Source organism: Tenrec ecaudatus, chromosome 5 (assembly GCF_050624435.1).
Source record: "Tenrec ecaudatus isolate mTenEca1 chromosome 5, mTenEca1.hap1, whole genome shotgun sequence".
Lineage (NCBI taxonomy): Eukaryota > Metazoa > Chordata > Mammalia > Afrosoricida > Tenrecidae > Tenrec > Tenrec ecaudatus.
The window spans coordinates 24,988,865-24,998,729 of NC_134534.1; the positions used below are offsets into that span (position 1 = coordinate 24,988,865).

The following is a 9,865-nucleotide window of genomic DNA, read 5'->3' on the forward strand; positions in this document are numbered from 1 at the left end:
TTCTTTTGTTATAAATGTTTATTTGGAATTTAAATAGAGAAAATGGTGTTATTAATTCTAGAATTTTTTCAGTGTCTTAATTTAGAGATTCTAGGTACAATTTCATGTAGACTAATATTGACTACACAGCTTCTTCATTTCCAAAATAAATTATGTATTATCAGTGATAGGGTTAACTTTTGCTTTTAAAAGAGAATCTCAAATATCTAACGTTTACAAATTGCTAAAAATCTAGAAATATATGAAATTTCTTCCAAAAGTTCATGGAAATACATATTATGAAAAAATTATGCATGGATGTAAAAACTGAACTAATTAGCTCATCCTAACTCATTCTGACTTATCTGAACAGATTCTAGTTTGAGGCACTAAAAAGGATAAGATATTAGTTTGGGGCTCTCTCAAAGCAACACGAATTCTTCTAAAATTGAAACAAGAGCAACTATCAAATGCATGGCAAAGCTTGTGTGGGGAAATGGCAAAATCATTGATGCTTTGAGAAAAGTTTATGTATGGCAATACCCCTAGGCAGTTTTCAAATGCAGAACACCTTTGAGAAGAAGAAAAACAATGTTGAACAGTAAGTCAACACTGGCAAACCGTCAGTTAGTGTGAGAAAAACTATCTTTTGTGTGCTCTAAACGAAGAAGACCATCAAGGAACAGTAGAAACAGTAGCCAACACTAGAACTGCATTTGTTCAATGTATACAATTAGACTGAATCACTCAAATTGAACATTGTGCTTGAAATGTGGACAAAATTGCTGCACCTTCATCAGCTACTGACAAAAGCAAGGCTTTCTGTAGAAATTTTAACATATGGCAAGATCCTGAAGTATTTCTTGGAAGAATGATAACCAGATATGAAACATGGCTTTATCAGTACCATAAAAGAGACAAAGCAACATCAAGATTATAATTACCAAGAAGTTGAAATGATCTCGTCAAAGCAAAAGGACATTGGCCAAGAACAAAAGCCATGTCCGTAGATTTGGCGGATACTCAGAATTTGCTTCTTGAATTTCTTGAAGGCCAAAGAACAATACCATAGCTGTATTATGAGAGTATTTTTCCAAAGCTTTCCCATAAAAATGCTTTGGGAAGTTTTTCCAGAATGTCCCTCTCTACCAAGACTCTTGCTCATTCTTCGCAAAAGGGCAATTATGTGAGCGTTTCCATGGGAAATCATTAGGCACCCACATTACATTGCTGATTTGGATTTTCTGGCTTTTTATTGCGTTCTAATTTTATAAAACTATTTAAAGCACACTCATGCTTCCTTAGTTATAAAACATATTTTAAAATAGTCAAATTTCCAAGATGCTCAGTTCTTTAGAGATGGACTAAATGACTTGTATAATTTATGCAGCCTTTTGACTTTATTGGGATTAGTATGTACAAAGAAATAAAATTTCTATTTTTATCTTCTAATCCCCCCTACATTTTAAAAATAGATATGGGAAGTCCCCTCTGATCAACTGTGAGCATCAGGCAGTTGGCTACTAGCCAACCTCTTTAATTGTGATTATTGTCTGTGGATTTCGATATGACTATTGCAATGAATTTTTGAACCCAATAGTGAAGTGAAGGGTTGTGAGAATAATGGTTGATGACAGATTGGGTAAAGAAGGACAGAGAGTGGAAGTGTGTCTGATTTCTGCCGTGTATAAATCAACCTTGTACTGGTTTAGAGTTGAATTCTCCTTCACCCTTAAAATGTTCATTATTTGGTATAGACAGTCATATTCAGCAGGATTATCCTTTGTCTTAATAAGTGTCTCAATTTTAACTGTGCCTTTAAATTTTGATCAAAGCGAATATCTACTGAGGAAAAATGTGTGCAAAGTGGAGAAACATCCTAAAATAATTCAAATTAGAAAGTGATTGTGTCAGGTATTTTTTTCCATTCATTTAGTACAGTGGCTCTCGGGACACCCCCCAAACATAAAATTATTTTTGTTGCTACTTCGTATCTGTCATTTTGCTACTGTTATGAATCGGGCGTGCCCTCTGAAAGGGTCAGTCCACCGCCAAAGGTGTCGCGACCCACAGGTTGAGAACCTCTGATTTTGTAGCAGTGGTGGCACTGTGGGAGGGGCGTTGTTTTGTTATCCCACAAGGCTGGCACTTCAAACCCACTACCTGCTCTTATGAGGGAAGAAGATGGGGCTGCTTGCCTCCTTTTAAGACTACAACCTCAGAAACCTTCATGTGGGGGCTATGGGGCAAGATCATCTTATTGACGGTGAGTTCTGTTCGGGCATCTTTTTTCATCCCTGTGCCAACTTAAGTCTTGGAGCTGTTCCGGTGGTACCATGAAGAAAGGCCTAGACATAGGCTTCCATAAAGATCCGAACTCAGAAATGCTGGTGGAGCAGTTGTACTTTATCACACACGCAGTCACAACAGAGTAACCACCTCGTGTCTGTTTTGTCTTTAGTTGGTTTCTTGGTTTTGTTTTTGAGTGGGGTGTGTGGTTAATGTATCTGCCTGCTAGCTGGAAGTTCGGTTGCTGGGTTCCAGTCAGAGATGTTTTGGAGAAAAGACCCAAACAGACTAGCAATCTGCTCAGGAACAAGTGGCTATCAAAGGGGCGATGAAGCGCAGTTCTGACACAGGAGTTGGCATGAACTGGAGAGCATATGATTTTTTTTCTTATTACTTTAAAAGTTGCATAACCATTGAAATTTCTGTAATGATAAAAACTCTCTTCACCTTCAAAGCTGTCCATTTTCAGATTTTCCAGTTGTGGTTTGCAGTCCCGGAACCAAAATTACAGTCCTTGGATTAAAAAAAAAAAAAAGATTATACTGTGGGTTGGCTTTCTCAGAACATCGATGCGTGTCTTTCTGCATCTGCTCTCTTGAGTTACCTTTAGCTGGGAGGCGTGGCACCGTAGGGGTCAAATTAAGCAGGAATAGAACGGGGGGGGGGGGGGGGGGGCGGGGAGGGCAGGGGGCGGGGAGTACATGGAGTGGCCTTCTTTGCACTAATGACAGGTAGGAAATTCGGGCTACCGAACCTGATAGATGGTGATCCCAGCGCTGCTTGAAATCTTGATGTGAAGTTCCTGTAGGAACTGATTTACTTTCAATTTACTCTTCAATAGATACCATCATTTGTATTTCACTTCTTTTGTTATTCATTAGCATCACACATAAACTTCTCCAAAATCCCCTGTAGACCAAATATTGCAGCAACATATAACTCTCTATGTGACCTTCTTACAGACACCAATGCCTCTTGTACTATGTAAATGTGCTCTTTCTCTCTTTTCCCGGAGTAGAAATTATAAAAGTGCTTATGTTGCAAAATAACGCTTTGCTTTCAAAATAAATAGATTGGAGAAGTTAACAAAGAAAAGACTTCAGTACATGTGTGCGAATGCTTCAGGTATTAAAACTTAAGTCTGGCATTTGATGAATGCTGTGGGGCTGACTGCATACATACATTGTATTTTGATAGAAGGCTGCATTGTGCTGACCATGGCACTTTAAGTTTATATTTGTTAATATCTGCATTTAATCCTTGACTGAAAAAAATAAATAAATAAGAAATAAAAGGCTGCCCAATAGAAGGCAATTGTTCCTCCTAAGGTTAGAAGCATGCTTTTAAAGCTTGTTTAACCTTGGGATTGCATGCCTATTTTAATGTTTTCCTTGGCTTGCTTTTTGACTGTAACTTTAGTTCTAACTAAATGTCATTAAATATTAGACAATAACTTAGTTACAGTCAAACACCATCAGTCCTGCCATGTTCTAATGCAGAATTCATTGTCTGCCTCAATTTTAAGATTGGCTACTCCTTCATCTTTTATTTAAATTAATCTCATTTAAATATCTCCCAGATTTTAAAAAGTCACTTTAGAGAACTTTTCCCTTAATTGAGCTCATATTAGAATTTGACTTCTCTGCTAGCATTTAGAGAAAATAATTGTAACCTTTCATTAAGAGGAGCCCCGATGATGTAGTAGTTATACATTTGACTGGCACCTGCAAGGTCGGTAGTTTGAAACCGCTGCTTTCTCCTTGGGAGAAAGTTTCTGAGACCATAACGTTATGAGAACAGAGAGCCTCATCTTTCTTCTTTGGATGTAGCTGGTGGTTTTGTACTGTTGACCTCATGGTTAGCAGCCCAGAGCATATCCACTATACCCACAGGACTCTCTTTTTCTATCACCATGGCCACATATTTTCTAAGCATTGTTCTTTCCTCTTTGTGTTCAACTTCTGCGTTCTAGTCACCAATAATTTTTGATGTAATTGACTGCATGTTCGATCCATTTTAGACTGAATAACTAGGTAAAGCTCTCTTTCTTCATTACTGGGTTCAGTGTCTGATGCTTAAATTTGAATAATAGTTATGTTAGTTTATTTCCTTGGAAGCAAATGGATTATTATCATATCACAGATGGCATGCCATTTTAAGATAGATCTTGAAAGGTTCTTTGTGAGGATGAATGTGATATAATCCCTCTGGAAATTATCATTCTCTATATTTTCCAAATCTACATCATTCATGCCAGTAAACTCAAATTTCTAATTATTTTCATTAAAAATGAAGCCAGAATTGTTTATTTTTCTTGATCTCTTAACTCTAAATAATTACTTTTTAGAAGCAAAATACATATAGTTTACAAGGAATAGAAGACTGTGAATCCAAAACCCACTACCTTTACGTTGATTTCAACTCACAGCAGTCATATAGGACATCGTGTAAATACTCCATAAGGTACCAAGACCTCAAATCTTTATGGAAGAATGTTGACTCATTTTTCTTACATGGATTGCCTGGTGAGTTTGATCACCTGCCCTTTGGGCTAGCAACCCAACAATTAACCCATATGTCAGTGGATTCCATAAAGAGTCAAATTGTTTTCTACTCATCTGCGTAGGAGCCAAGTATAATAGTTCTATGATGAAAACAGTAGCTACTTTTGTAACTCCAACAATGCAAAAGTGATTTTCAAATAAGCTAACTTCTCTCCTTTTGGGAACATGACAAACTGTCAACATAAAGATAATAGTAATAAATCTATATGTGTAATGTTAGCTAGATATTTCAAAATAGGGAGAATTGGGGACATGAAGACAATAAGTATATTGTTATGTTTTATTAGTGAAAATATTAAATGTTGGTGAAAATATTAAAATTTATATTATAATCTAATTTGCAAACTGGAAGGATATTTTTACTTCAGTTTTCCAGTTGTCTGTCATCCATCAAGTAGATGTGATTGAATCAACATTTCCTACAGGACTTATATGAAAGTGCCTGGGTTTGGATTGATGGCAGGTCTGATCCCCTGGGCCTCTAACAGTATCCAGTGCCAACACCCACTGGAACCCCGAACCATTGCCTGGCTTTACTCTGTGGGCTTCAGGCACTGAGGCGGGTTGCACAGTGGGAAAAAACAAAGTTACATGTAAAGCTGTATCACCACTAAGAAATTGAAAGGGCTCATGCTAAAAGTTTTCATTTCAACCCCCCCCCCACAAAAAAAACCCAAAATGTGTTAGATCTTTGTGTAAGAATAGTTCATTTTAGTTTAGATATTTTCTCTATTTTAAATTAAATGTACAATAGACAACAATGCTGAGGGCAGCATTGTTGGATTTATATTTGATGTAATAAAAATGATCTAAATTGAGTATGGTGGTGATTGCACAATCTGTAAATATAATTAAAAGCATTGTGATGTATACTTTATGTCAGAGGTTTGTATGCTAAGTGATTTATAATTAAATAAAACTGTTACCAATGAAGTCTCATAATGAAAAAATGTATATGTTGACATACAAAGAAATAAGTTTATAGAGAATGAATTATTATAGTGTATTCAGTTTTAGTGAAATAATACATATAATACATTATATGTTTAATAAAAACATTTTCCTAAACAAAGTTAATACATTATTCTTGTTAGGAGCAAACCTTATTCCATTAGTTTATTATAAAATGTGATCTTTCTGATATTCAATGTTATTCTCCCCGACCATTCTGAAAAGAGTTCATTCTATCACAGGTTTAAAGGATTTGCCTTAAAAAATATCCCCTGGAGATTTAGCGCCTGTGCAGTGACCACCTCCATGCTTTACTAGGCACAAATAATTTTTAAAGCAACTAAATCCATTGACAGTCCATCTGATAGCAGTGGCCTGTCTGTGTAAGCCTCAGTGGAGGATGCGGAAGCTAGTCACCTGGCCCAGTTTAATAGTCTCCTGCCTGACAAGTCCCATCAAGAGAGAGTCCACAAAGAACTACGTGGGAGAGGAACGTCAGTCTACTTCTCAGTGGGAATGGCAGGCACCTCATGGTGATGATATTTTAGAAATTTTGTGTTTAACAATTGGTTATAAAATAATCTGAAAAAAGTCTGCCTTTTAAAAAATATAGCTTATTTCTCTAAAAAAATTTATAAATGTTTCTAATGACTTCCCTTGAAAGAAAAAAAATGTCCTTGCTCTTCTGCTTATAGAATCAATTTAAGCAGAGGACAGAGAACCTGGGTGATCAGTAATGAAGCAATGAGTGACAGATGAATAGAGCACAAAATATCAAAATCCATGAGAAAACTCACATTTGCCGGGCAATCATGTGTTCCAGGCAGAAGGCAGGCATCACACAGTAAGTATAGTACATGAATCTTGGCAGGCTGGGCCATAATTCCAGAGTTAGTTCCAGATATCAATGACACTTTGAGTTCAGGTGTCATCTTATTATATTTCCCCCACAATGTTGGCTAATCCACAAGGCAGTTCCTCAAAAAAAAAATTCATCTTCCACACTTTTCCCCAGGTGGATAAGCTACGTGAAATCATTTCATTTCTTTGTTTCTTGAACTTTTCAGGCAAATTATAGAAGTGGCATAGAAGAGAAGGAAAGGGATAATATTATTTTTATTAGAGAATAAAATAAATTATATAATAATCTTCTGTTTAGCTACCCACAATCTCAGGGGAATAAAGCATTGAATATAAATGCATTTTTATACTCTTACTTCTATAATTATCAAATTTTATGAATACATTAAGTATTTTTATTTGATGTATAATTCATTTTTCTCAACTTCTTGAACAGAACTTTCAGAAAGAACATAATTTAACATTTCTTAACTAAGAGCCTTTTCACAATGATTGCTTAGTACAGGGCACTAGAGAGTTCTGCCCGTAAGGACCAGTAAGAGGTGGAGGCCTTTTACCCCTCTTAAATGGTGCCAGCTTACTATTTAATTTGTTCCTCTGTTACACGTACACTCCTCTTTATAGCAGTAATCACCTTTGCAGAATTTTAGTTAATTGACCTTACTCATTATTTTTACATTTTGTTCTAAGAGGAAATATGATTTTTAAAGATATAGTATGGTTTAAAACTTAATTATTCTGACTAATGCACAAGTTTGGCATCAATCTCAGCCAAGGAATAAAGTGCTAAGTAAGCACAATAGACATTTCTCCATATGTTTCTGTGTGCTGACTTCCACTCTTGTTAGTGTATTTCAGGAATTGCTAGAAGATGCTTTTGGAATTTAACTTTCAGATCCTAAAACATCAGTGGGTATTTGTTTGCACATATATTTTGTGTATCAAGTTTCTAATATTTAATGCCATCTTAAACTCAAGAAAAATATATAACTCTATATATTTGGGGGACACTTCTCTTAATGGGGCTAACATCCATCAACTGCATTAAGCCAGTGTTATGCCGTCATGTGGGCTCTTTGAATTTTAATAGAATGAGACACCTGCTCTCGGCATCTATGTCCCAGGGAAGAATCATGCCTCGTAACAACTGCCTGGCAAGGAGTGCACGTTCCTGCAATGTTTTCTTATACAATTTCTGGAAGTAAACTATTGTTTTAATTTATGATTTAGCTTCATACACATAATATGATCTGAGATGATTCTGTATTATCAAAAGTGAATAAACTCACAACTGACTTTCTCCTTCCCAACCAGTGGCCCATTGAATTATGAAAAGTAGGATATTAATATTTTAAGAAATATCAAAGTAGAGCGGAAGATTAGACTGCGGCATATTGGAAATTGGAATAATAAATAGGTTCATTTTTATTTCTGGAATTTGGGCTTGGGTTAATAGCTTAAAATATGTCATGGGATTTTATCAAATTTATAAATAGATATTTGTATTTACCTGACATATAAATGCCTTGCCATCAAGTTGATTCTAACTCAGAATGACCATAGACGCGTATAGAACAGCCTTGTGGATGTCTGAGGATGGCCCTCATCATTAATAGAACACGTCTGTTTAAGTTACTCCATAATACATTGGTCTAATGGGTTTGAACTCTGGACCTCGTGTTCAGAAGCCCAATGTGTAATCCATGACACCAGTGGGACTCTACTTCCCCTAACAGCTGGTGAAACTTGATGATTTTTGTACTGTAACGACTCTCATCGTTATAATTGACGCCAGGTGTTTGCTTCTTAGTCCACTTGTTTTCTCTTAGTGTCTGACATCTCCAGTCAAAAGTCTGATTCTCTAAGAAGTGGTATTTTGAAGCTAAGATTTGGTCAAAGAAAGTCACATTACTTTATTATCAACAATGTGAAGAGGAGAGAAGAGTATCCATATACACAACCAGATGAAAATGGAAGTATACGCAAACACAGAAGCACACACACACACAGATGCCGCCAGCCCATCAAAGGTATACTGTAAGGTTGCTGTGAGTCAGAAGCGACTTAATAGAACAGGCTTGGTTTGGGTTTGGTGTGAAAGGATCAGAGATTCTGTCCTGGTTTTCCTCTTAGCTGTGCTATTCCTACTTCTATAATGATCCCTATTTCTAGGAGCTCTTAATGGTTGAGTATTTTTCCACGCTAGCGTATTTTATTTCACACATAAGTGTGTGTGTATAAACCTTCCATTCTATGTTGAAACCTCATTTTAATAAATTCTTAGATAAATTTGCTACTTAAATAGAACAAATAATTTAAGCCCTTTAAAATTACTGCTACATCTTTTTTTCAGAAAAAGTTAAGCATTCATAGATCCACCAATGCTATATAATTTTCCTGTCTAGAGGTAATATGAACAGAACCATTGTTAATTCTATAAGAGATATGGCATGGTTTTAGAAATTTGAATGTAATCATAACAAATGCTTATGACAATGTTCCATAATTATTAATATTTACATTTTCTTTCCTGTGAATAGCCTATTAGTTCTTTTCTATTTTGTGGTTTTAACAAATTCCCCTAACGTGTTTGAACTTATCTATTAATGATATTAATTTTTCTTAAATATTATTTGTTGCAATTATCCTATGACAATGTACTAGGCAACTATTCATTTACCAATGATTTGTAAATTACTTACATCACATGATCCTAGCCTCTCATGGATTCTACTTAGAAATCATCTATGTGATTTGTGCGCCTCCAAATCTTTACCGGAGCAGAAAGCCTCGTCTTTATCTGAAGAGTACCTGGCATTTTAAAACTGCTCACCTTGCAGCCACTGGTCCAATAAGAAACCCACTGCACTCCCAAGGCTCCTTATGAGGAGACTTAGATCAATTCATGCAAATAGCGTATTAAAATTTGTAATTTTTCCAAAAAATCAAAACAAAGTAAATGTCTTTGCATAAGGTTTTTCTTAGTTATTCTGTTCCACTTATCCATTGATCCAATCTTCACCATAATATATTTATTATTTGTATATCTTCATTTTTCCATAAGGATTTCTCCTCTTAGTTTATTTTTAAAATATGATGCTATTTCCTACTAAAATTTCTAAATGATTGTGGTTATCCTTTTTTCAACTGAAAATAATTTTTAAATTGCTTTATTTTAAAAGTATGAAATGAATATTATTAAAATAATATTTCTTCATATC

General features: G+C 35.4%; 1 non-coding gene across 1 annotated transcript; it reads left to right on the forward strand.

Annotated features, from left to right (window-relative positions):
• Positions 1–5,272: 5,272 nt before the first annotated feature.
• LOC142449652 (small nucleolar RNA SNORA42/SNORA80 family) lies at positions 5,273–5,406 on the forward strand. Its single transcript, XR_012784777.1, has one exon. It is a non-coding gene; the product is annotated as a small nucleolar RNA SNORA42/SNORA80 family (small nucleolar RNA).
• Positions 5,407–9,865: the final 4,459 nt, after the last annotated feature.